We start from the raw sequence: 13,952 nt of genomic DNA on the forward strand, positions 1-13,952 counted from the left end.
AAAAAAAAGTTTTATATTTAAATCATTTCAAATTTACAGAAAAGTTGCAAGAGTAGTACAAAGAACTGTATGCTTTCACTCAGATTCCCCAGTTAACAGTTTATCATTCTCTCTCTCCATAAAATTCATGCTTAAAGCATTTGAGAGTAAGATGCAAATACACTATATCAGTCAGCCTTAGCACTTCAGCATATATTTCCTACAAACTGGGACGTGCACATAACCAAGGCCATCCATCAATTAACGCTGATACACTATTGCCATCTAATTGACAGGCCTCATTCAAACGTTGCTGGTTGTCCCAGTTACATTATTTATAGGTCAAGGATCCAGTTCAGGATAACGCTTTCTGTTTAGCTGTCATGTCTCTTTAGTCTCTTCAATTTGGACCAGTTCCTCAGACTTTTCTTGACTTTTCTGACCTTGACACTTTTTTTTTTTTTTTTTTTTTTGCGGTACGCGAGCCTCTCACTGTTGTGGCCTCTCCCGTGCAGAGCACAGGCTCCGGACGCGCAGGTTCAGCGGCCATGGCTCACGGGCCTAGCCGCTCCGCGGCATGTGGGATCCTTCCGGACCGGGGCACGAACCCATGTTCCCTGCATCGGCAGGCGGACTCTCAACCACTGCGCCACCGGGGAAGCCCCTGACCTTGACACTTTTGAAGATTAGAGATCAGTTACTTTGTAGCATGTCCCTCATTGTTGGGTTTGCCCGATGTTTCTTTCTTTCTTTCTTTTTTATAAAGACTTTATTTTTTAAAATAAATGTATTTGTTTTTGGCTGCATTGGGTCTTCATTGCTGCGTGCGTGGGCTTTCTCTAGTTGCGGTGAGCGGGGGTTACTCTTCGTGTGGTGCGCAGGCTTCTCATTGCAGTGGCTTCTCTCGCTGCTCAGCGCGGGCTCTAGAGTGCAGGCTCAGTAGTCGTGGCGCAGGGGCTTAGTTGCTCCACGGCATTTGGGATCTTCCCGGACCAGGGATCGAACCCATGTCCCCTGCATTGGCAGGCGGATTCTTTTTTTTTTTTTATGTATGTATGTATGTATTTATTTTTGGCTGTGTAGGGTTCATTGCTGCGCACAGGCTTTCTCTAGTTGCGGCGAGTGGGGGCTACTCTTCGTTGTGGTGCGCGGACTTCTCGTTGCAGTGGCTTCTCTTGTTGCGGAGCTCGGGCTCTAGGCGTGGGCATCAGTAGTTGTGGCATGCGGGCTCAGTAGCTGTAGCTCGCGGGCTCAGAGCGCAGGCTCAGCACAGGCTTAGTTGTTCCGCGGCATGTGGGATCTTCCCGGACCAGGGCTTGAACCCATGTCCTCTGCATTGGCAGGCAGATTCCTAACCACTGTGCCACCAGGGAAGTCTGCCTGATGTTTCTTCATGATTAGGTTCAGGTCATGTATCTTTGGCAGGAATATTCCATAGGTGATCCTGTGATCTCAGTGCATCATATCAGGAGGCATGTGCTGTCATATGTATTGATGTAGTTTAATTTTTACCACAAGGTTGAGATGGTGTTTGTCAGATTTCTCCCCTGTCAGGTTAATAAGTAGTTTTCACTTATTAATAAACAATATTAGTTGGAAGTCTACTGAAAGGAAGGCTCTCCTTTCTCTCCTATTCATTCATTCATTCTTTCAATATATCGGTATGAACTTTTAGATTCCTGTTTTATTCAGTGGGTTATAATCCTTTACAATCATTATTTATTTGGATGCTCATATGTTCCCAGATATGGCCAGTGGGGACCCCTTCAAGTTGGCTCTTGGTCCTTTAGACATACTTAAGCACTTTGCTATACAGGATGTTCCAAGCTCATCTTGTACTTTCTCTGCCCCAGACCCTGAATCCGCTATTTCTTTAGGGGAGACTGGTATTCCGAAAACAAGATCTGCACACTAGTTATGCTCATTACCCCTGAGTTATCATTGTTTCTAGACTCTCTCAGTGGATGGAGGTAGGAAATATATGTATGTACAAACACATAGTACACATATATGCAGACATATAATATGTATTAATTATCTATTGCTATGTAACAAATTACCCTCAGTGACTTAAGTAATTAATAATTCTGTATTGTCTCTCATGGTTTATGAGGCCAGGAATTCAAAGTGGGTACAGTGGGGAATGACTTTCTCTGCGCCATGATGTTTGGGTCCTTGGGGCTGCAATCATCCAAAGGTTGTTCATTCACATATGTGGCAGTTGCTCCTGGCTGTCAGCTCAGGAGCTGTCACTGGAACACCTATCTATGGCCTGTCCATGGGACCCTGGCTTCCTCACAAGTTGGTGACTGGGTTCCACAGTCAAGCAGAGAGAGAGAGAGAGAGAGAAGGTGAATGCTGTATCCTTTTCATGACCTAGTATTGGAGGTCACCTAGGCATTAAGTTCAGCCCACATTCAAGGGCAAGGAGATTATACTCTACCTTTGAATGGAAGAGAATAAAAGAAAAACCCACCAAAACGTGGCCCTACTTTATTTATTTATATTTATTTATTTTTGACTGTGTTGGGTCTTTGTTGCTGTGCAAGGGCTTTCTCTAGTTGCAGCGAGCAGGGGCTACTCTTTGTTGAGGTGAGCGGGCTTCTCACTGCGGTGGCTTCTCTTGTTTCAGAGCACGGGCTCTAGGTGCGCAGTCTTCAGTAGTTGTGGCTCGCGGGCTCTAGAGTGCAGGCTCAATCGTTGTGGTGCATGGGCTTAGTTGCTACCCAGCATGTGAGCTCTTGCTGGACCAGGGCTTGAACCTGTGCCCCCTCCATTGGCAGGCGGATTCTTAACCACTGAGCCACCAGGGAAGCCCTGGACCTACTTTAAAACCACCAAAATATCAATATCTATAGCTATCTATCCTTACGAAAGATCATGAGCTTATACCAATACTTCCAATTCCGATCCAGCAAGGTCTACTCTAGCTACACCTGCTCCATAATTTCCTTCTCCAGTAGTGAGAAACCTGGTTCCCATTATGCTCCATTCATTTATGCATTTAATCAATCCCACTGTATGTCACTATTCCACCAAACACAGGGCCACATATCCTTGGCTCCAGCACCATTGATTTTGGTGATTATTATGCTGGAAAAACCTATTTTTTAATAAAATTTCAAAAATTTTATTTTATATTGGGGTATAGTTGATTTACAATGTTGTGTTAGTTTCAGGTGTAGAACAAAGTGATTCAGCTATACATATACATATATCCATTCTTTTTCAGATTTTTTCCCATGTACGTTTTACAGAATATCGAGTAGAGTTTCCTGTGCCATACAGTAGGCTCTTGTTGATTATCTATTTTATATATAGTGGTGTGTATATGTTAATCCCAAACTCCTAATTTATCCCTCCCCTCCACCTTTCCCCTTTGGTAACCATAAGTTCGTTTTCAAAGTCTTGAGTCTGTTTCTGTTTTTCATTTGTATCATCTTTTTATTTTTTTTAATATTTATTTATTTGGCGGCACCAGGTCTTAGTTGTGGCACGCAGGATCTTTGTTGCCATGTGCGGGATCTTTAGTTGTGGCATGCAGGATCTTTTGTTGCAGCATGCAGGATATTTTAGTTGCAGCATGTGGGATCTAGGTCCCCAATCAGGGATCGAACCTGGGCCCCCTGCGTTGGGAGTACGGAGTCTTAACCTATGGATCACCAGGGAAGTCCCTGTATCATCTTTTATGATTCCATATATGTGATGTCATATGATATTTATGTTTGTGTGACTTCACTTAGCATGATAATCTCTAGGTTCATCCATGTTGCTGCAAATGGCATTATTTCACTCTTTTTTAAGCCTGAGTAATACTGCATTGTATATATGTACCACATCTTCTTTATCCATTCATCTGTTGATGGACATTTAGGTGGCTTCCATGTCTTGGCTATTGTAAATAGTGCTGCAATGAACATAGGGGTGCATGTATTTTCTTGAATTATGTTTTTTTCCAGATATGTGTTCAGGAGTGGGATTGCTGGATCATATGGTAGTTCTAGTTTTAGTTTTTTAAGGAACCTCCATACAGTCCTGCATAGTGGTTGTACCAATTTGCATTCCCACCAACAATGTAGGAGGGTTCCCTTTTCTCCACACCCTCTCCAGCATTTATTGTTTGTAGACTTTTTATGATGGCCATTCTGACCAATGTGAGGTGATACCTTACTGTAGTTTTGATTTGCATTGCTCTAATAATTAGTGATGTTGAGCATCTTTTTATGTGCTTTTTGGCCATCTGTATGTCTTTGGAGAAATGTCTATTTGGATCTTCTGCCCATTTTTTTTTTTCTGCCCATTTTTTGATTGGATTTTTTTTTTTTTTTAAGATACGTGGATTTTTTTTTAGAAGATGTTGGGGGTAGGAGTTTATTAATTAATTAATTTATTTTTGCTGTGTTGCATCTTCGTTTCTGTGCGAGGGCTTTCTCTAGTTGTGGCAAGCGGGGGCCACTCTTCATCGCGGTGCGTGGGCCTCTCACTATCGCGGCCTCTCTTGTTGCGGAGCACGGGCTCCAGACACGCAGGCTCACTAGTTGTGGCTTACGGGCCTAGTTGCTCTGCGGCATGTGGGATCCTCCCAGACCAGGGCTCGAACCCGTGTCCCCTGCATTAGCAGGCAGATTCTCAACCACTGCGCCACCAGGGAAGCCCTGGATTTTTTTTTTTTTTGATATGGAGCTGTATGGGCTGTTGGTATATTGTAGAGATTAATTCCTGTTTGTTGCTTCGTTTGCTAATATTTTCTCCCATTCTGTGGGTTGTCTTTTTGTTTTGCTTATGGTTTCCTTTGCTATTCAAAAGCTTTTAAGTTTAATTAGGTCCCATTTGTTTAGTTTTGTTTTTATTTTCATTACTTTAGGAGGTGGATCTGAACAGATATTGTTGTGATTTATGGGAAAGAGTGTCTTGCCTTTGTTTTCCGCTAATAGTTTTATAGTATCCGATCTTACATGTAGGTTTTTAATCCATTTTGAGTTTATTTTTGTGTATAGTGTTAGAGAGTGTTCTACTTTCATTCTTTTACATCTAGCTGTCCAGTTTTCCCAGCACCACTTATTGAAGAGACTGCATTTTCTCCATTGTATATTCTTGTCTCCTTTGCTATAGATTAATTGACCATAGATGCATGGGTTTATTTCTGGGCTTTCTATCCTGTTGCATTGATCTATATTTTTGTTTCTGTGCCAGTACCATACTGTTTTGTTTACTGTAGCTTCATAGTATAGTCTGAAGTCAGGGAGCCTGATTCCTCCAGCTCTGTTTTTCTTTCTCAGAATTGCTTTGGCCATTTGGGGTCTTTTGTGTTTCCATACACATTTTTAAATTTTTTGTTCTAGTTCTCTGGGAAAGCCTATTTTTAAAAACACTTATGACAAAAGGATGATTTCCATATTTATAAAGAAATTATTAAGAGCACTCAGGGGCATAAGAATTATTTCACCCAAAGGAATAAGAAAAATATAAATTACTTAATTTTAAAATGGGCAAAGAGGGGAGTTCCCTGGCATTCCAGTGGTTAGGACTCAGTGCTTTCACTACCAGGGCCCAGTTTCAATCCCTGGTCAGGGAATTAAGATCCTGCAAGCTGCATTGCATGGCCAAAAATAAATAAAATTAAATAGGCAAAGATAATATGTATAGGCAGAAAAATAAATGGCCAAAAATTTTAAATGCTCATCCTGATTTCATAATTAAATTCAAATCAAAACAATAAGTTGTGAATTTTTTTAATCTATCAAGCTGTCAAATATTAGAAAGATGGATAACACTGATAAAGGGATGGGGAAAAGCATAAATAGGTGTATAAGTTGGTAAGTCTCTCTGGAAGATAACTGGGCAGTTTCTGTCAATATTAAGCACCTTTTGAGCTAGCAATCCCACTGCCTGGAATTTACTCTATGATACACTTGAAAAACTTTATTAATGTATAAACTTGCTGGCTTTCTCTAGCAAGTTCTCAGAGACAGGCAGCCAGAATGAACAAGAAGATGAGCAGGGTTTTGGCAACCTTATCCTGGAAAGGACATGCCATGACTTCGGCTGTACTCTATTCATTGGAAACAAGTCGGTAGGTACAGCCCACACTCAAGGGAAGGAGATACACAAGGACATGAAGGCCAAGAAGCAGAGGTTGTTGATGGTCATCCTAGAGGCTGTCTACCAGAGTCTCTGGTCAGTACTGCCTTGGTTGACTGGGCAGTCCTCTCTGGGAGAACTTGACTTCAATAGAGGTCAAGGGCACTGCCAATTGAAGATGCCCTCTGATTTCAGAGCTATTAAAATGTGTGATGTGATTATAACGCTATGATATAATGTACTGGTAGAGGGAAGTGTGACTCTCTGAGAGGTGAAGGAGACATCAAAGAAAGTTTTGCAGAGGAAAATATTAGAGCAAAGTCTTGGTGAAGGAGGCGAGAGAGGAAAGGCAGAGGGTCTTGAAAGTGCAGAGGTACAGATGTGTTGGAGAGCCCCAGAATGTGGCTGCTGCACAGGATGCAGGCAGGGAGTCACATAGATTGGAGAGGAAAGGAACTAGTGGGGGCAGGGAGACCATTAGCAAAGACATTGTAAAGAGCCATGCAGTAAAAAGTGAAGACCCAGAGCAAAATAGGGTGGGATGGAATAAAGGAAAAAATGATTCAAGAAAAACACTGAAGGTAGACTTGATAGGCTGTCAACTGTGAGGGATAAGCAAGGTTGCCTTATTGTACAACTTGTTGTGAAGTGTAGACAGCACCATGGACGGTGCCCCCTTGAGCTATGTGGGGTGGAGCTCTGGAGACAAGGGCAGGGTGGAGCACAGATGAATAGAACATCCAGCCCTTGGATGATAGGTGATGTTGCCCACAGGCCTACAGAGGGAAGCCGGGAGGGGAACAAGAGGAGAAGCAGGGATGTGGCAGTGAGCCAGGGCTTGTAAGTTATTCTCCAAATGTCCATTCTACTCGTCTTCCTTTATTAACAACTCCCTCCTCTATATTTTATCTGGGAGTGTGTGACTAAGTTATGGCCACTGAGGTGAGCCTAGCAGCGATGTCTCAATTTCTGAGTCATGCCCTTGAAAGAAGAGAAGCACACCTGCCTTTTATCTTTCCCTCTTCCTGCAAGGAAGAATAGGGAAGTGGTTGTGAGCCATCTTTTTTTGTTGTTGTTGTTGTTTTGTTTTTTTTTTTTTTTGAGCCATCTTTGACAAAGCAGATGAGGGTAGCATCTCAGAAATGGCAGAGCAACAACATACAATCTGAAAGCCCCACACACCCAGCTTCCACTGGTCCTAAACCACTAGTGAGAAAGAAAGAAACTTCCAACTGGTTTAAGCCACTTTGGGGGATGGGGGATGGGGGATGGGGGTGGGGAGAGTCTCTTGCTACAGAAGCCTGGTTTGTATCCTATTAGAGAAGCTATGTAAAAGTGGGGTGTAAAGTGACAGAGGAAAATGTACCTCTCAGATCTCCTGGGCAGGGTGCATAATTGAGGGTCAGCCCTGCTGCTGTTCTCTGAGTCACTGCTGCATTTGTGCCAAGGCTGCCCTCAGGGTGCTCCTAACTAATGTCTGAATTGGCAAGGATACCATTACTGCAAGATGCAGGACACCCTTGACAGGAATATTGCCTCTAGGAGTCTCCTGGCTTGGCTGGTAAATCTAGAAGTGTCAATTGAGGAGTGTTTGGAATTTGGTGGTAGCTTGTGTTTGGGAGTAAAGGAGACCAGCCAGGGAGGGTGAGGATAAGACAAAAACATTTTTAACTGCTTCCTTCATGCCTGGAACTGTTCTAAGAGCTTTAGTTGTATTAATCCCTTTACCTATGAGGTTGGGTGGCAAACACTGCTAGTTTTCCCCCAATATCTCTTCTTCCCTTCTTTGGGAACAGAACTTCCAAATGTTGGCTGGGCACATGGCTGACTAGAATAAGGATAATACTTCCCAGCCTTCTTCGCTAGGTGTTGCCATGTGACGTGTTCTGGCCAATAGGATCTAAGCAGAAGTGCTGGGATATGTCTTACAAGTTGAGGATGTACTCTTGGTTTTTCTTTTTCCTTCTGGTTAGAATGTGGTTGTGTTGACTGGAACTGGACCCTGATATGGAAGCCATGTGGTGAGGATTGCTAATGTAAGCTCAGGTCCCTGATGATTGTATATCTTCCATATTCACCATGGACTGCCTATTTTTACATGAAAGGAAAACGCTATCTTGTATTATTCTGTTATTGCTACTTTGTTACTAGCAGTTGAATCTAATGGTAATACAGATAGGTAGTAATACTATCCCCATTTTACAAAGTACAAAGAGGTGATGAAGTACAAAGAGGTTAGGGAATTTGCCCAAGGTCACTCAGCTGGTAAGTGGCAGAGTCAAGACCTGGATCCAAGCACAGGACTGCAGAGCCTGCCAGCGTGGTCTGATACTGCTATGGGAGATACAACTCAGAACACATTTCCTTCACATTGGCGTAAAAAGACTCTTCACACTGGCTTTCACACCTTCCTCAAAATGTCCTCATTTCAGTCTTAGTGACCATTCCATTTGTGTCCAGCCTACTTCCCCCTAGTTACTTTCCTGACTTTCACATCTTTGCTAATACTTTTCTTCTTTGGTCTGGACCGACCTCTCCCATTTCTACCTTCAAAGCCCAGTTCTCTCCTTTCATATCTCTTCAACCAACGTCTTCTTTTACTCCTATGAAATGATTCATTCAACCAATATTTTTTCCCCCTATGTATTAAGAATGACACTACTTATATACCATCCTGGGAAGAATCAAGAAAATAGTCACTCAAGTCATTTTGTGTTCTGCAGTTCATATGAGGAGCCCTAGTTGAAAAAGGCTAATAATAGACATGCAAACTGAAGTTAGAGAGTATAAAAGACTTGTTCAATCTACAGCATATGGAAAAGCTAAAGACGGGAAATTCCTGTGCTAAATAGTCCCTAGTGTTATTATATAAACTCATCTATGGGAACCATGATAAAATAAATCCTTTTAATTTCTCCCCTTCTTACCCCTGCCCCCATTCATGCATCCAGTATTTATTGAGATCTGCTGTGTGCTAGGCACTGGGGATTCTACAATGTGCAAAAACAGATCAACAGTTAGTTGTAAGCTATCATACCTACCTTTGTGTTTGCTGCAACAGTGGCTTTCAAACACTAAAAAAAAACCCAAACCAAAACAACAACAACAAACTCACTCAATATAATCATAACATACCCCACACATGTGATGATTTAAGAAGCAATGTTTGCCTTTACCACATGTAATCACTCTAGTATTTAAACTATTCTCTTTCATTGAGATAACACTGATGGTGGATGCCTGTTGAACTGTTTTTACAGCCTACTAATAGGTTGGAAAGACAGGTTTGAGATATATTCGTTCCCTTTTCCATTCAGTTATCCAAACAAACATTTCCTGGTGCCTACTGTGTGCTGGGCACAGCTCAGAGCCCGAGAGCAACACAGGCGCACTACGAGCTCTGGCGGGGTGGGGGGCAGGCGTGCATACTGGTGAATAAATATTAATGCAATTAAACTAAACTGAGAGATAGGCATCAGAATTTTAGAAATAAATTAGAGTGGTGACTTCCATAAAAGCAGAATCTTAGCCTCTTATAGACCTGTTGTGGTGTGAAACTTGAATCAAAGTCCTGATTCTAGTGCATTGCTAACGAAAGTCAATCCTGGATACAATCTTTTCTTCTGTCACTAGACAGAGAAAGTGTGGTGCAGGCGTGTTTAGAAAAGGTGACAATGATTTGGTCTTACCCTGGTATAGATGGGTTATGGGAAAAAAGACATTCTTACAGCATTTTGCATTTCTTCCCCCAAAGCCTGTCAGTGTCATCACCCTCACTTTGCTGCAGGTGAGATGCCACCTGAAGTTGTCCAACTTGCCACCTCATTCATCTCTTCTCCCTCTCCCCAAATCAAACTGATCAAAACCAAGCTTGCTATAGAAACATCCATCCTTATCCTTTCTCCTTGGGTCTTCCTATCCCAGGATGAGCCCCACCTGCTTTTGGACTCATCTCTTCCCATTGCTTCTGGGGATTTGCTTTACCACCTGGCCCTCTTTTCACCAGCTAGTCCCCATCAGCATGTGAAAACATTTAAAAGGAAAAGGCAAAATCTCCTTTCACTCCATATCCGTATCCAGCTACTGTCCATTTCTCTTACCCATCCTGTCAAACATTTTTTTTTTTTTTTTTTGCGGTACGCGGGCCTCTCACTGTTGTGGCCTCTCCCGTTGCGGAGTACAGGCTCCGGACGTGCAGGCTCAGCGGCCATGGCTCACGGGCCCAGCTGCTCCGTGGCACGTGGGATCTTCCCGGACTGGGGCACGAACCCGTGTCCCCTGCATAGGCAGGCGGACTCTCAACCACTGCGCCACCAGGGAAGCCCCTGTCAAACATTTTGAAAGTATGGTCTCAACTTTCTCACTTCCTCTGTCCACTGTGACCCGGCTTCTGCCCCAGTCGTTCACTGAAACTGCTCCCTGCAAAGGGCCCAATGGCCCTCCTGTCAAATCCAAAGAACAATTTCTTTATTATCCTACTTGCCGTCTTCCACGTCTAACACTGCTGACCTCTCCCTCCATCCCGACCCTTGGCTTCCATGATCAAATGTCTTCTCTGTTTTCTTCCTCCTTCTTTCGGTTTCCCTTTTCAGGCTCCATTTTTCTGCCCATCCCCTGCATGCTGATCTCCAGGGTTATCACCTAAGCCCTCCGCCAGCCTCTTTTCATTCTAGTCTCTCAGAATGATGGTGATTAAGCAAGGTGCAAGTCCCAGGCTCTGAAAAACACTTCCTCCACTGCACTCCCATATCACGGGTTCCGCTTTTAATGCCTCTCAGATCTGTCACCTCCTCTCCACTCTGACAAATATCCCCCCTTCCAGTTTTTATCCCACTCCTGTCCATTGTTCAAATTGTCCTAAGAATGATTTTTCTAAAACACAAGTCCGATCACGTCATTTCTCCATTTAGATCACCTCAGTGTTTTCCTGTTGCCTACAGAACAAAGTCCACAATACTCAGCAGGGCAAATGAGACCTTTCATGAGGGGGCAATTTGCCCCCTTGCAGCCTCATCTCCTGTAGCCCCCCTTACATGACTGTTAGAGCCCCCTTGGTGCAGTATGCTTCTCCATGCTTCTGTGCCTGGGCACTTGCTGCTCCCCTTTGCTCTCTTGAAGACAAGAGTCCTCACTCTATAAGCCTCCTCTGAGAAGAGAACTACACAAGCACCACACTCCCCTAGGGAGAATTAGGCACTTTCTCCTCTGTGCTCCCAGGGCACACTGGATTTACCATGAAGGTGAATTCACACTCGTCTCCTCCACTGCTGCCTGAGCCCCATGTCTTATTTTCGTGATCACTCCAGCATACAGCAGACTTGGACACACAGTAGATGCTCGATAAATGTTGTGGTGTAATTTTTACCCACCCTAGTACTGGATGGTTACAAAAGGCTACAACCCATGCTTTGACCCTGAAGATGTTTTGACTTAATTTTTCCCCCCAGTTTTTCTTTTGAAGATAATCTCAAACTTACAGAAGAGTTGCAAGAATAGTTCAAGGAACCCTCAGATACACTTCACCTGGATTCACCAGGTGTCAACCTTTGCCACCTTGCTTTATCTGCTTTTCTCTGAGTTAATTGCAGACATCATGACAATTTACCTACAAATATTTCAGCATGTAATCTCCAAAGAACAAGAATGCTCTTGTTTGTAACCAAAGTTTAACTGCTCAAAAGATTTAACATTGATACAACATTATCCAGTATGCAGTCTGAAATGCAATTTAAATTTCCCCAATTATGTCATTTTAAACTGTTTGTTTTGGATCCAGGAGCTCATTTAGGATCAAGCATTGCATCTATTGCCACCTCTCTTTAGTCTTCTTTTGATATTCATGAAATGTTTATTTTTGTAGAGTTTAGGCCAGATCCATTTTGCAGAATTTCCCTCAATTTGGACTTTTCTGATTGTTTCCTCATGATTAGATTCAGAATAAGCATTTTTGGCAGGAATGCTACTTAGGTGATGGTGTACACATGTCAGTTTGCTCCATTGATGCTGAGTTTGACCATTTGGTTAAGGTGGTTAGTTGCCAGATTTCTCCTTTGTAAAGATTACTTTTCCCTTTTGAATGTAGTTAGTAAGTAAACTGAGCAGGGGTATGTTTGATATACCTCCATATTTCATGATTATCCTCTTCCCCAGCAACATTTTACTCATTGATTTAGAGGTTGTTTTTCGAAAATTTTTTTATTGTGGTAAAATACACATAAAAAATTTACCATTGTAACCATTATGTGTACAGTTCAGTGGTGTTAAGTACGTTCATAATGTTGTGCTACCATCACCACCCTCCATCTTCAGAATTTGTTTCATCTTGTAAAACTGAAATTCTATACCCACTAAACAATAACTCCCCACTTCCCTCTCCCCGCAGCCCCTGGCAACACTGTTCTGTCCCTCTGATTTTGACTACTCTCAATACTTCATATACCGTAAGTTTTCTTGTAAGTCTTACCCCAGGTTCCAATGATACATATCTCACTATGTGCTGTTCCATTGGTAATATTCTTTATGAACTGGATAAAATTCACAAGAAAACAGTACCCACTAGTATTGCCCATCCAATTCTTTTCTATCTGATACCTTGTGTTAGTTGTCCATGAGTTTGGTGAAGTAAAGTGTAAAAGGTGAAATCAAAATGTCATTTTGTTTGGGGGTCAAAACACTTGGTAAACAGTCTGCTTACAAAACTGTTGTAGCTTTTTGGAAAATGACGTTGGAATGTAGTAGCTCCAGTAAGCAAATGGCGAAAAGCATTCTCTACCAGTTTATTTCATTGAGAACAGACCACAGGCAGAGGACAGTCCATCACAGTGGAACAGAACAGTGAGGTACTTCCAGACTTCCAAAATTCCATACCTGTTCTGCCTGCTAAATAAATATCCACAGACCTGTCAGCAACATTTCCCAAATAGTTGGCGCAAAGTTTTTGCTGAAAGGTGAAAATTCGTTAAAGGAATCATTAATATCCACTTAACTTTTGTAAAATTGAATCGAGCTGCAGTAATATACGCTTGCTATCACATTCTTTTGTCATCTAGAAAGGACTATTACATGAATAAAATGTAAACATTCCCGAAGTAACTGGGAACTTGGTAGCTCGTGCTACTTGGACAGGTGGCGGAAAGGCGTGAGACTTGGCGTCCAGGAGAGAGCCAGAGTGCACCAACTCCGTAGGAACTTTCAACAGAAAACGAATACGGTGTAAACACGGCGCGCTCCGCCGAGACCACCTCCGCCTCGCATCGTGGGCGCGCTCCGACCTCTGCAAGTCGGTCGCACAGCAAACAGGGTGACCAAGTGCTCGCGAGGGTCGTGTCCTCGAGAGGACCGAACACCGTCAGCACTGCCGGTGGCAGCCCGACGGCCGTTTCCTGTCTGCAGCCCCGGTGCAACTCTCAGGCGCCCCTTACTCAACGCCCCGCTTGCCAGCACTGAAGGTCGTCGCTGCAGTAATAATAACGAACCGTTGAGAGGCGTCCGGCCTTCCCCAGCCCGTGCACTTGCGAGACCCGCGGCAGGGCCCAAGGCCTCCGCAAACCCCACCCGGCCTCCCAGGTCGCCCCCCGCCCAGCGCCGTGGCTCGGGCCCTTAGCCTACCCACCGCCGCCCCCCACGCGGGTCTCCTGGGCCCCGACCCCTCCCCTCCTGGCCCGCACCCGCCTCGGGCCCAACCCCCTCCCGGGGGGCGGGCTTCCTGAGCCCAGACGCCCCCCGCCCTCTCCACCCTCCGGGCCCCGCCCCGCGCCCCCGCCCCTCGGAAACAGCCCCGCTCCAGCTCTCCCGGAGCTCCGCAGCGGGGCGAGCGGGGCGGGCGGGGCCGGGTGGCGCAGGGGGCGGGGATTTCTGGCACTTTCTGGGCGCTGCGAACGCTCTGATCTTGG

This window comes from Aethalodelphis obliquidens, unplaced genomic scaffold (assembly GCF_003676395.1).
Source record: "Aethalodelphis obliquidens isolate GAN/ISIS:26980383/991018 unplaced genomic scaffold, ASM367639v1 scaffold40, whole genome shotgun sequence".
In the NCBI taxonomy this organism is placed as follows: domain Eukaryota; kingdom Metazoa; phylum Chordata; class Mammalia; order Artiodactyla; family Delphinidae; genus Aethalodelphis; species Aethalodelphis obliquidens.